We start from the raw sequence: 12,895 nt of genomic DNA, 5'->3' as shown, positions 1-12,895 counted from the left end.
TTTCTCTAATGCGTCCTTTGCTTTGTACAAAAGCAGATCATCACTCCAAATCATCCCTTCTATCAAGCCGGCTGCCTGAGCAGGGTCACAGCACACAGCCCTCGGGGCACAGATAAGTCCTCGGCATTGTCACACGGAGCACACATGTATCCAGTGCATCACACTGAATGGGAATACAGTACTTTGTAGCAACAGAACTGATTCTTGCAGAATATCGTGAGATACTTATCAAGCTGTTAAAGGAGACATCAGTCTTTTGTCTGTATTGCCCTTGACACGTTCTCAAGGAAAGTATCTAGACATTCTTTGTCTTGTGAAGAACCCTCAGACCTCTTAGGTCTAATGCAGGTTAAGTGCCCCACAGACCTCCCCAGAATAGAAAAACACCTTGGAAAAAAAAGAACCGGTAGCCTGACTTACTGGATACAAATACAATGGGAGCACAGATTCCTAAGATCCTAGTATTGGGAGAAAGCGGCAGAAAAGGCAGAAGCTTGGGGGGCAATGCTGATTTTGCACGGGAACATGCCTCAGTTCTACCCTAGAGTTTATCAGACACAACAATGTCCTCTACAAGTCCCCAAGGGTAAAATGTATAAAGGTAAATGACCATATTATCATCCAATTATCATAGTTTGTTTTGTCAAGGGTAAGTGACGATCCAGCAGCACTCATCGTTTGCTTATTGATTAGTGTGGACAGCATCTGTGTCCCCCACCCCTCGTACACGGTGGTCCTGCTTTGCCTCCCGCTCCATCTCTGCACTGACGCAGCATTGCACACTGCAAGCTGCTGTGCGTGCCTCCTACCCTCTTCTCAGCCATTAAGGGTAGATGGATAAATTATTTCAAAGATTGCAACAAATGACTGGGCACTGTCCTTCATTTCCTGATAATACTGGAGAGTCACTAGTACCACACTTGTGATTCGGTGCAACTCTAAAACTCAAAGCAGCATCTATCATGTCCCCAATTCTTCTGTGCATTTCATTCTCGACGGCATCACCTGACAGAACTTCACACAAATCTCTGGAGAATCAGCACTTCCTGTTCCACATTTTTTTCTCCCCACAGATAAATCAGAGTAAACACTGTTTCCTTATTTCACCACAGAACTGTAAAAACAAGGCTAACCTCTCCTCAAAAAATTACACAAAACAACCACACTCCAACAGGGAATTGACACAAGCACCAGGCAAGATTAAGAGCGTGTTTCATCTCCAAAGAACTTTGTTGGCATAAGCGTACTATGTCCATTGACTGCAGTGGGCCTTGGGGAAGGCACAGAAACACACATCACAGAGATATCTACATTCCTGGTGGCAAGGGGAACCCACTTTTCTGTAGTGACAGTTCGTAGCATCACCCTGATGGCCTCCAAATCTGCAATCTGAAGATGGCATTGGGTGGGCACACTGAAGTACCCCCAAAATGTATTACACCAAAACTTGGAGAAAGATTCTGTGAGGAGATGCAGGCAGTCGTTTCAGAGATCTCCTACTTGAATGGGGCTTTACCATGGCTATCATCCAGCCCAAGGGTGAAGCCTGCGGGATTTGTCAGGTTCAGAAGTTACTTTTAGGACTGCTGGCCAGCAGGCAGGTGACAGGGTGTTCCTGAGAGGATGAGCAGAGTAGCTCATGAGCTTCCCATGAGAGTGATGGAGGCAGAAGGGAGCTGGGCACAGCAGAAGAGTACAGAAAAAGAAATAAAGCTGAGAATTTCGAGATGGCAGGCTGAGGAATGAGGCAATAAGTCAGAAGAGGGGGATCAAACGGGAAACTTGCACAAAAGGAGAGCCAAATCAAAGGACGCCAGTGAGACTGTGCAAAGCTGATAAATCTGAGGTAAGAGAGTGGAGTGACTGGGAACTAGCTGGTGCCACACTTCAGCTCTGCCCCTTAAACTCTGTGGAGGATGATATTTGTACAGGGCTGATAGACAACAAAAGGCCGGAAGAGTTGCATGGCTAGAGACTGAGGGAGTTCCAATCTGAGACCAAGAGAATATATAAGCTTTTATTCACTTTACTTATGCCTCTACACACACCCATATCCTATTCAAGTATATGTATCAACAGACACTGTTGGTCTGACCCTGAAACCAATAAGCAAGACCGAGTCTCAGCTTCTCCTCGCGTGTTCATCCTGCCATGGCTGAGTAGGTAGACATCATGGAGTCTGTAACTATTTTATGGGGTGGAGGTGGGGGAGCAGGTAAAAGAACACTAATGATGGATCCCAACCCTGGTGACATTATGCTAGAGATTTGAATCCCAAATAGTTTTTATTAATCAGTTAGAGAGAAAAGAAAGTGGAACAGGAAGAATGTATTTTAGGTCAGGGGAATTTTGTTATTAGAAGGCACAGGGTGGCATATAAAATTTTCTTATTGTGTTTACACTGTGTCCATGTATATTATATGATAGAAATAAGTTTCTCTGTCCCTCCCTACCTTCTTCCCTCTCTTCCTTCCTATTTTGCTATAGATTGAACCCTAACATAGGTTAGGCAAGTATGCTTTTCTGAGTGTTGAGTAAGAGACAGAGGAAAACCAGATCTACAGTAGAGAGATACAACCCTGCAATGCAGCCAGGTTGGCTTCTTTGCTCTTCACTTTCTGAATGGAAATGTTAGGTAGATTTCAAAGGAACAAGGAGGGCTCAACAGGCCAAGGTTAAGGCTTCTATTCATTAACACGTATGCAAATTCCTCCAATCCTAACTCCAGACTTAGTTACTCACCCTGAAAGTCTTGCTGCTCCCTTTTCAACGTTAAGCAGAAAAACTGAATCCCAGCATCTGTACATGGCCATTCAAGAAGAGCAACTGATCCACCCCCTGGCCTTTGCCTTTCTTCTAGCTGCCCTCTGGAGCTCAGCATCAATTTTTGAGCAATGCAATTGGAAACCTCCCATCTCAGATCTTTTGCCCACTGATCTGCCTGCATCCTCCCAGGATGCTTGTACTGAACACAGGGTCAGTTTATTGGGATTTGAAATTTCATACCATTGATGTGTTCTCTAGCCATTGAATTTAGTTCTCCTACACGAGTGACATCATCTTATCCATTAGCCAGGAATTGTGCCACCTGGCTACTCTTTCCAAGTTTCTGGGACGTGGTGAATGTTTGACAGTCACCTGGGGCTAGCAGGATGACACCCATATTGTGTAAGGAGCAGTGTATGCAGGGAGACCTTGGGATCTGGAATCTGATTTGTTCTGCAAGTTATACCTTTACTACATACTTACTGTGAGCCCCCAACTCAATGCTACATGTTGGGAAAAGTCAGTGAAAAAAAAAAAACAGCATCTCCATGTAATGGATGCTCACAATAAGAGCTGGAATGAGGAAGGATAGGTCAATCTGTAAATATATGTTACTGATGCAATGTGGTACATGTGCTTCAAGACTTGAGCCCAACAAGTCTCTGGAGAAAAAAAAAATAGACTAAGACATAGCTCCTCCCCAGTCTAGTCCGTTGTGGGTGGGTAGATAGATACTGTTGGGATGGCGTTCTAGGAGATGGGATATGAGAGATGGCAACACAGGACTGGTGTGCATGCTAATAGGCAGGGGCAAGAGACTGTCAAGGAATGCTCCCTAAATGAGTGGATGTCTGAGCTCCATGTTGAGGAGATGCTTTACAGTCAAAGGAGTATGAGGAGAATAAGCCTAGGATCTGAAGCATGGAATAGCAAGATATCCATGGGAAACTTCCTCAGCGAGAAGCTCCTCACAAAACTGTACTGACAGGCCACTCCCTCAAACGCTGAGATTCTGTAACTACAAGATGCTCCAAGGAGCTAGTGAGCCTGCTCAAAAGAAATCGGTGGTGTGAATATAAAGCATACTGCAAGCTTAACATAAATCATGGTTATCACTCCAACAGCTTTTGGGTAAACTTGAAGACCTCCTTAAGGAATTTGAGCCCGTTTTCTGGAGACTAGTGGTCCCTGTTTGAGGAAAACTTAAGGAAGAGGGTACTGGAAGCTCTGAGAAAACATGCCAAGTGCAATGACCTCATTTAGAAGCTGGCCAATAGGAGAGCATGACTCTGTTCGTGTTGGTTCTTTCCAAATCACCTGGGAATGTCAGTGGATTCAGGTAGTCGATAGCAAGAACCCGATCCAAGCAGCCACCAACAACATCAGACTTGTTGCATACTTATTTGCTATTCCGGTCAATCCGGTCAAATCATCTGTCTTGGCAGATGGCAAACTAAATAGTTCCACATAGGAGACTGAGCTCTGAGTACAGGAAGCAGGTAGAGGAGGTCGACAGCAGACTGTCATCTATTTTCCTAAGCTACTGACCACTTTACTTACCCACTCCCCATTCTGTACAAGCCCCAGGGTTTAGGCAGTGTAGGGGAACTTTAAGGTTCTATAGGAATTAAGAGGAGAGCTGTGAATGAACATCTTTCTGCTGGCCTGACCACTATACTACTGTTTTTGATATTACTGAATGCTTACTATGCATTGCAATGCAATCTAAGAGCTTAAAATGGATGCACATCTACTAAGCATAATCACCCTATAAGGTACTCAGCCTCACTGGCTCACTGTGTAGATGAGGAAATGAAGGCTTGGAAGGCTCTATTACTTGCCCTAGGGTATGCATCTATTTGCTGGCAGAGCTGAGTCAAACTCAAAGTGGCTTAGGGGTCCACATACCAGGCTTCTATTTTATTTCTTCAGGAGGAAAGGAGTGAGTGGTTCTCACTCATCTGTCTTTCCCAACACTGGGAAGCTGGGAAGGACAGAGGAAAGGATGGATTTCACAAGTGGTAGGAGATCAAAAGCAAAGCAAGAGAAAACACCCAGAGGTTCTTTTGAACCCGTCCGTCTCTGAAAGCAAAGCAGAAATATTTAGCTGAGTTTCTAGCTCTCTTAATGGCCCACTCACATTCACATTTAAGCTTAGAGGAAAGATAGATACATGAGCTCTGATGTGTTAAGTCACCATGGTGCTGCTGGTTGCTGTGATTAGCAGTTTAACTCTAGGTATGGGTACTTGACTTTAGTGTCCTCATCTGTGAAACGGGCTTGAGAAATCACTATGTAGCCAATCAAAGATGCCTGAGTGCTAAGAGTCCAGGTACCTATGCTGTGGCATCCTGCATCAGATTTAAATGGCAAACAGAAGGTAGCTGCGATCACCACTCAATGGTACCTAGCGGCAGCTCAGCATAAACAGTAACATTCTCAGGGTGTTATTAAGAGTGTTCCAGGTTATGTGAACATTTGACAAGTGCAAGATCCATGACAAACAATAAAACCCTTAGAAGGTTTCTAGAAGATGACCTTACATGCAAAACTCCATGAGAATGGAGCTTTAAAAAATGTGGCAATGTATTTCTTGAGATGGAGGAATGGTCGAATGTAGGGACAGCAGATGTCTCTGATGGACAAAATGGTAGATATTTTACACTTTTGTGGGGCACATGGTTTGTCCAGTTACTCATCACTGCTGAAATAGACTGAAAGCAGCCCAGTTGATGCTTTCAGCAATGGGTGTAGCCAATAAAACTTTATTCAGAATAGCAGTCTAATAGAAGCCCTAGTCTGATAGAAGCTCTTCAATTAAATACCAAGGCCAGGGAATAATTTACATCAAATATTACATACATATATTTAATAAACACATCATATACACACTATTCACATATATGTGCATATATGTTGTGTGACAAGACTTTCTAGGAAGGTGCTCCATATATGTCTACTCACTCCAGATAGGGAGCCCAAGGCAAACCAAAGTATGGAAACTATCAAAATCCAACTTGGTGAACCAATGGGATTACCGAAAGGTGAGGGGTTTCTTATAGGAGCAGAAATGATTCAAAGACAGCTGCATCATAGAAACCCATCCTAGTAAGGGTGACAGTGCACAAAAGCTGGAAACTTGGAGTCCTCTGTACAGCCTGTAGGTCGCTCAGGGCTGGAGAGTGTCCTTTCCAGATGGCTTCGTTGGTCTAAACCTGGTCTGGGCAGCTCCACTGACCTCTGCTCCTCTAGGCTGTGGATTTGATCTCAGAGTCTCCTTTACAGCTTGTCTTGTCTGAGCGCGACTCCCAGAAGCTCTAGTGTTGGCTTTGGGGATGGAGGGATGGGATATTTCAACTCGAAGGATACTGCCACACCACAGTGTGTGACATAAATATGTCCATTCAAAATCACTTGTCATGCCACTCGGAACCCATTGCGCTCTGCTTTCCTGAGTGGAAGGGAATAGGAAGAAAGCACAAGCAGGGAGCCAGAGATCCTGTACAGCTTTATAATCTAGGATGGGCATAGCAGCAATCACCATGTGTGTGTTGGCAGGATCTCACACATGGTACTGTGGGGAAAAATGGAAGATTTGTCCTGATGAGACCAGAAGGAGACTAACAATGTCTCTTGGTTATGGCTTAGTTCTGTGATCTCTGGTAAATCATGATCTCTAAACCTCAGTTTTTTCTTCAGAAATCAGAAACAGGACTAGACTAAACGGGAAATCTGCCTTAGCCTCATAATCATATATATCATATACATATACACATACACATACATATACATGTGTGATTCTAAAACACCAGACAGAAGGAGACTTACTCACACGGGATTCCCAATAGATCAATTCCTATTTCCAGCAGTTGGCCAGCAAGCTGTCAGCTCTGCCTATCTCTGTTCTCCTGGTGCTGAATAACAGGCATATGTAGCCACGCCTGACTTTTTGTGTGGGTTCTAGAGATTAAACTCAAGTCCTCATTCTTGGACAGCAAGCACCCTTAGTCATAAGCCATCTCCCTAGCCCCTCAGCTTACAACAACTTAAATGGTATGGAAGACTGAATAGAGTCAACTAGAACTGTCACGATTTTAATTGGATTTAAAATGACTTTTGTGGGAGATTTATGCAGGGGCTTATAGTAATCACATAATCACAGGTATGTCAGCCCAGCCCCGAAGGGTCTAATGGTAGAGTAGCAACTATCTAGAGCATGGTACGAGAAGATCTTCCAGTCACTCAACAGAGCTTCATTTCATGATAGAATTTGTTATTTAATATCATAATTTAAAATTTAATTTATTAAATCTTGTGGAACTTCCATGAGGAAATTGGGGAAAACCAATAGTTACCACCTCCTAGGAGACTTTGCCTCTTAATCAATTCACTTATGCCTTTTCAAGAACATATTCACAGAGAGAAGCAAGGTAAGTGATCTGAGCTATCAAAATATTCTCAGAAAAGGTACACATGTGGATCAGTCTAATAGTTGAGCAGTGACAACTGGTATACCCATAGTTACGAATCAGACAACCTCACAGAGCGGAATCTGGAAACTCAGCATCCTTCACACCAGTGAATTAGTTCTAAGATGTTCCAAGGTAAGAGACTGCAGAGAAGGCTCAGTGCCTAAGAATGTACAACACTCTCTATATCTGAGAGACACAGGAGGGATTGGACAAAGAGGGGAAGGACAAGCAGCTCTCTGCCTATGAACAGATCCTTCGGCCAGACATAATTCCCATGGTATAGGTTGCCTCTGCATACCTTCAAGCTTCCCTGTAGCCCTCACCAATTCAGTTACGAGCATCTCTCAATGGAGGCAGAGAAGAATGCAGACACACAGAGAAAAGAGAAATGTAGCAGGATGGTGTATGTGTACGGGAGCTCACTTGCAGCAGCAGTCCCAACAACTCATTCCACTCGTGCCCTAATCGGCGGCTCTCAAGCTGGCCCCCCTGGAGATGTGAATTTATTAGGATGAAGAATTCTTAAACTATTACTCTTGGGCCTGGGATACATGCTTTGCATCAAGCCTGGGCATGCCAGATTTCTCCTCCAGTCCATTTTAACAACCTCACGCCTCCCAAGTCCCCGCCCCCCTCACCCCTACCTAGGAAAGAAGACATCCACTGTAGCTAATAAGTAGAGAAACCATTTATAATAAATCCTCTAAAAATGCAGAATTTGATTCTTTTCTTTGTCAGGAAACTGTAGAAGGGCCCAGAGGAAGGCCGTACTTGTCCATTCAGCTTCCGTCGGTACTCAACACTCAACCCACATGAGCATAGTCCTTCCTTCTCCATCACAAGGCAGAAGGCTTTATAGTAGGGGTGGGATAGACTAGAAGTGCAGAAGAGCTTGCTCTCCAATCCTAATTTTCTTATTTAGCTGTGTGAGCATGAGCATGTTCCTTGGTCCAGCCCCCTACCCTCAAACTGTGGTCTATTTGCAGGACTTGGGTGGGAAGGGTACTAATGGCATTGTATGATTATGGGAGTCACACCTATTACAATAACAAGGCAGTTGCAAAACAGAGAATCCATGCCAATGCCTGGCACAATGCTTGGCACATAAACACTTAGTAAATATTAGCTTTTATATTATTATTATTATTATTATTATTATTATTATTATTATTGTTGTTGTCTTTCTTACTTGTAGTACTGCTAGTTTAATTATCTTGTAAGACATGGTTTTTGGAAAAATATTGTCTTGTGGTCATTACAGCTGTCCTGATTGGCCAGCAAGCTCATAGAATCTGGCTGTCTCTGTCCCCCAAGTGCAGGGTAATCAGCATGTTTTATGAGTTCCTAAGATTCAAACTCAAGTCCTCATTCTTGGGCAACAAGCACTCTTAGACATCTCCTCACACAGACATCTCCTCAGCCCCTCTCCTTATAACATCTTATGACTAATTAATCAGCAAGGAGGACACAGGAGATGGTTCTGCATAGTGTCTAGTGTTCCTTAGAGTCCAAACAACCCAATGTCTCATAACCTCGATTCACAAAGAGTAGAATAAAAAAAATTTTTCAATTTAAGCTAAAATCCAATATCAAGAATACTTAGTCTAGCCTCTGGCTGAGTGTCCAGTGGACTTTCTGCCAATGATGAGGGTTGCCTCTCCTGAAAGCGCCACTGCCTTTGTGAAGGAGGCTGGCTTTCCATCTACTGAATTCAAACTAAAATCAATTGTGCTAGAGGAAGAACAACATTACACACACACAAGTCTAACAACCTCCTTGCCAGGAAAACTAGCTCGTTTTCAAAATGTCACAGAATTGTCACCTGAAATATCAATTTCACAGAGCTGATTTTTCTCTTGTAAATAAAAGAAGGGACCTGGGTTAGATGTCAATTAAGATTTTCCTGTCTTTATAATTATCTTATGATATATGTGAACATGAGTAGTGCCTTGCATAAGACAAATGCATTGTTTTCTTTGCTACAGAAGGCATGCAAAAACACAAAAATGTTTGTTTCCGTCCTTGGTAAAGCAGGCACCAGGAGACTGTCTTTTGAGAGAGCAGTTAGTGCACACAGACGTGTGCCAGGATGCAAACCTCACATCAAAATGCTGCTAGAGTTCATAACTCAAATTTCTTTATCCTGCAGCTGCTCAGGGACCCCATTAAATTGTTTCCCACAAATGCCAAGAGGTTTGAACCATTTGTTATAACATTTGAGTCATTTATAAGATATTTTGATCCAGCAAATCTGGAAGTAGCTGTCTAAAGTACAACACATGAGTAATGCTGGTTTCATCCTGCTTCAGATCAAAACAGGGCATACGGTGGGAGTCCTTCAGACCTTTCCCAGGTGTGTTGAAGGGATTTCCTTACTTTCAGGTGCTGGCAGGAGAATATGGGACATCACAGTCCACACTGACCTCACTGGAAAAGAGATGTCCTATGAATAGATGTGGAAAAAGTATTTTCAAACTCATGAAGCCAACTGCCCTGAATCCCAGATTAGGAACCATCAAAGGAACACAAGTTAGCGCAGAAAAGAAATCTACAGAATTCTTCCAGCTAGTGCTGTCCACCATGGCAGCCTTTCTGTCACTGTGTTGATGAAATGAGCTAATGAAAAAGACTGGTTCAAATTGAGTTGCGACATGGGGTAGGGACACTCAGATCTCTGGGGGCAGACAGAAGCAGGGCCAGCCGAAGCCAAACCTCTCAAATCTGAGTTTCTTAAATCAGAACTGGCCCCAGCAACTGGGCTTTAGTAAGTCCTACAGGTGATAATGCGCATAAAGGTGAGGCATACAAATCACTGAAGTAGAATCCTACACAGCACAACGTCTGCTTTCTCAAAAAACCACTTGTTTCAACATTTTCTTTTATTAATATAAAAGACCTTCAGGTTCTTTGTTCCTTCTGAAGTTCAGAGTATCTTCATCTATTTTCCCTCTAATTCTGGGCTTGGCTTTCTATCTGTCAGTGAGCTGGTCTCCTCATTCATTCTGTCATTCTTTTCAGTATATAAGGCTTGGTGGTCTGCTTCTGTCTGATGACACAGCAGCACACCAAGAATCCTGACAAAAATGTCACCATGCACACCCTTTGAAAGAGTTCTTCATTGGGGGGGGGGGGTGCATGTCCTTTGATCTCGCTCAGAAATTTGGCCTTTTCCTTATTGATTAAATTGTAATTTCTCTAAAACAGCCTGTAATTGAATTATCCGGGGAAACCTGCTGAAAGGAATGAAAAGGGAGAGAAATAAAAATAGGAAGTTGTATAATTTACAATAGAAATGATTTGGTTGCTGAGGTTTTAATCAAATGAAAGGGCATCGTAAAAGAATAGGTGATTGGATTACATGGAAAGATAATGCATTGGGTCTGAAACCTGGCGCTTCTGTGTAAAGTCTGTTGAATTCATAACTCTGCTGGCCACATCTCGCATGAGAACAAAAGCCCTCTGGGGAACTTCTCTTACTCAGGAGACCCAAATAAGGTAAAACAAGCAAGCAAGCAAGCAAGCAAGCAAACAAACAAACAAAAAGCAAAGACCCACTTAGAGTAATACAACACCAAACCATGCACTTAGCAATGGCTTAGAGCAGGACAAGGAATTGCCCTTGTGAATTGCCAGAGGTGTCACCTAAGCACATGGCATGAGATCATTAGCCCCCCTGCCACATGTCCAAGTGACCTCTGAAAGACACAGAAGTAAAATGCATATAATTACTTAATATAGTGGGAAAGAATGACAAGCTGTCAATCAATTGCCTGTGCCCATCCCTTTTGGCTTGTGATGCTTTAAATACATAGTGCCTGGCTCCTCTAGCCATGCATAGATAGGATAGTTTTCCAGGATGTGCAGATTGTGGAGTACAACTTAGAATTTGAAATATGTTCAAAACCTGAAAATCTCTAAGTCTTCCAACATGCAGAAACCCCAAGTCTGCTTTCCTTGCTCACGGCTTTCAGAAAGAGACTAAAACCTTCTTAGTGTTCCACTCGGGTATTATTTTGAGAAAATGAGTTCTTTATGACATAATGCTATTAGTCATGGCTATGAGAAATTGGACGTCCTTTTCAAAGTTATTGTTGATACCTGGGCAAAGGCAGTGCTGTTTCCCCTGGGAGCTGGAAGTGATTTAATTTCTCGCTCTGGGGAGAAAGACAGAACTTTTGGCTACTGAACTTTCCAGACAACCTCTGAATCATTCCACGATGATTGTGAAGGCAGCAGTGAGAAATAGAAGCCTTGAATTCCTTTCCTGGGGTCTGGTTTTGATGGATGTGGAGGCCCCTAAAGGGTGGTACAGACAAGGTTTAAGCAAACATGTTTTAGGGCACAGATTTTGAAAATTGAGTACCACTGTCCCACCTGCTGGGCTTCATTTCAGAATCCACAGCTGTCATTAGCAGAGAACAAACTGCTTTTCCAACTGCACACCGCCGTGCTCTGCTCTGGCTCACGCTGGAAATTGCAGAACTCTTATGGAAGAGCATGTCCTGAGAGCCTTGTCAGAGTGTCTGATGTGTATTATCCTGGGGTGTGTTGGGGGAGGAAAGGGAAGAGGTGTGTGCACACATAGGGGCAGGACATCAAAGCTTGGACAGGCGACTTCAAGGCATACGCTATGTTCCCCATTTAAAAATAAACCCACAGGTCAACCCAGGGCTCACCATGACTCAGTCTTAGAGTTGAATTTGACGCAAAATAGACTCTGGTGATGACTGGTCACAGCCACAAATGGACAGAGTCCATTTAAACACATCTCACAGACCTAGAGAGCCATAGGCCTTGTGAGAGGTCGTGGCCCCGTGGCAATGTTAAAATCTCGAGATATTAGTCCAGTGAGCTTGCTAAAAGTTCAAAGACCACTGAAGTGGATTCATTGCTTCTTCCTCCCAAGGATTTGTTAAAGACCAGGTTCAACTGAGACTCATCCATACTCACAGCCTCCTCAGTGAGATGTATGGACAGAATCCCATGCAACTGTCAACAGCTGTTCAGCACAGCAAGGAATAGGAGGGAGCATTGTGGGCATCAGTGAGATGGAAATTCATAGCTTGGCCTTGGTTCTGTCTGATACCCAGCTAGCTGTCAAATCAGTGCAAGTCACCCAAGGGCTTTGGGTACTTAGCTTTCTCATTATAAGATGAATCAAGGGAGGAAAAGAAAAGGAGTCAAACACTTGCCAGAGTCCCTTATAGCTAATGTGTTTCTTCATGTCCTTGGTGTAAGGTGTAACAGGTCAAACAGAACAAAAGAGCTGTGATGTAAGATGGTTTGCTATGAGATAATACAGAGCAAATACTGTTAGTCACTAATAATAACAAACCCCATAATGCCAGGAGTGCCACCTCCTTAAGGCCTTAGAGTGCTTTCACTATGCAGGCATAGGGCATAGTTTTGGCATAGGGCATATTCTCAGTATAAACAGGGTCTGATTATCTGCTAATGGCAAATTGAGCAATATCACACTTTTCCTGAAGACAGGCTAGCCAGTATACTCTCAATCAGTAACCAAACTGGGCCTACCTTCCCATGACAGAGACCCCCAAAGCAGCTTCTTCTGGCCTGAGGAAATGTGTGCAAAAGAATGCCTGTGATACCGAAGTCTAGAGAAGTTACAGTTATTCTGGATCCCTACACTCACCCAG

The 12,895-nt window shown here is 43.4% G+C and overlaps 1 protein-coding gene and 1 long non-coding RNA gene across 18 annotated transcripts in view; both read right to left on the bottom strand.

The window, feature by feature from the left end:
• Positions 1 to 12,895, bottom strand: part of Npas3 (neuronal PAS domain protein 3) — an 835,955-nt gene that overhangs the window by 285,132 nt on the left and 537,928 nt on the right. The window lies entirely within an intron of this gene.
• LOC116079670 lies at positions 10,107 to 12,819 on the bottom strand. The gene is made up of 2 exons (XR_004114115.1): positions 11,337 to 12,819; positions 10,107 to 10,468 (listed from the first exon to the last, which is right to left on the bottom strand). It is a non-coding gene; the product is annotated as an uncharacterized LOC116079670 (long non-coding RNA).

Source organism: Mastomys coucha, unplaced genomic scaffold (assembly GCF_008632895.1).
Source record: "Mastomys coucha isolate ucsf_1 unplaced genomic scaffold, UCSF_Mcou_1 pScaffold6, whole genome shotgun sequence".
In the NCBI taxonomy this organism is placed as follows: Eukaryota; Metazoa; Chordata; class Mammalia; order Rodentia; family Muridae; genus Mastomys; species Mastomys coucha.
This window is presented reverse-complemented; position numbering and strand designations above follow the sequence as displayed.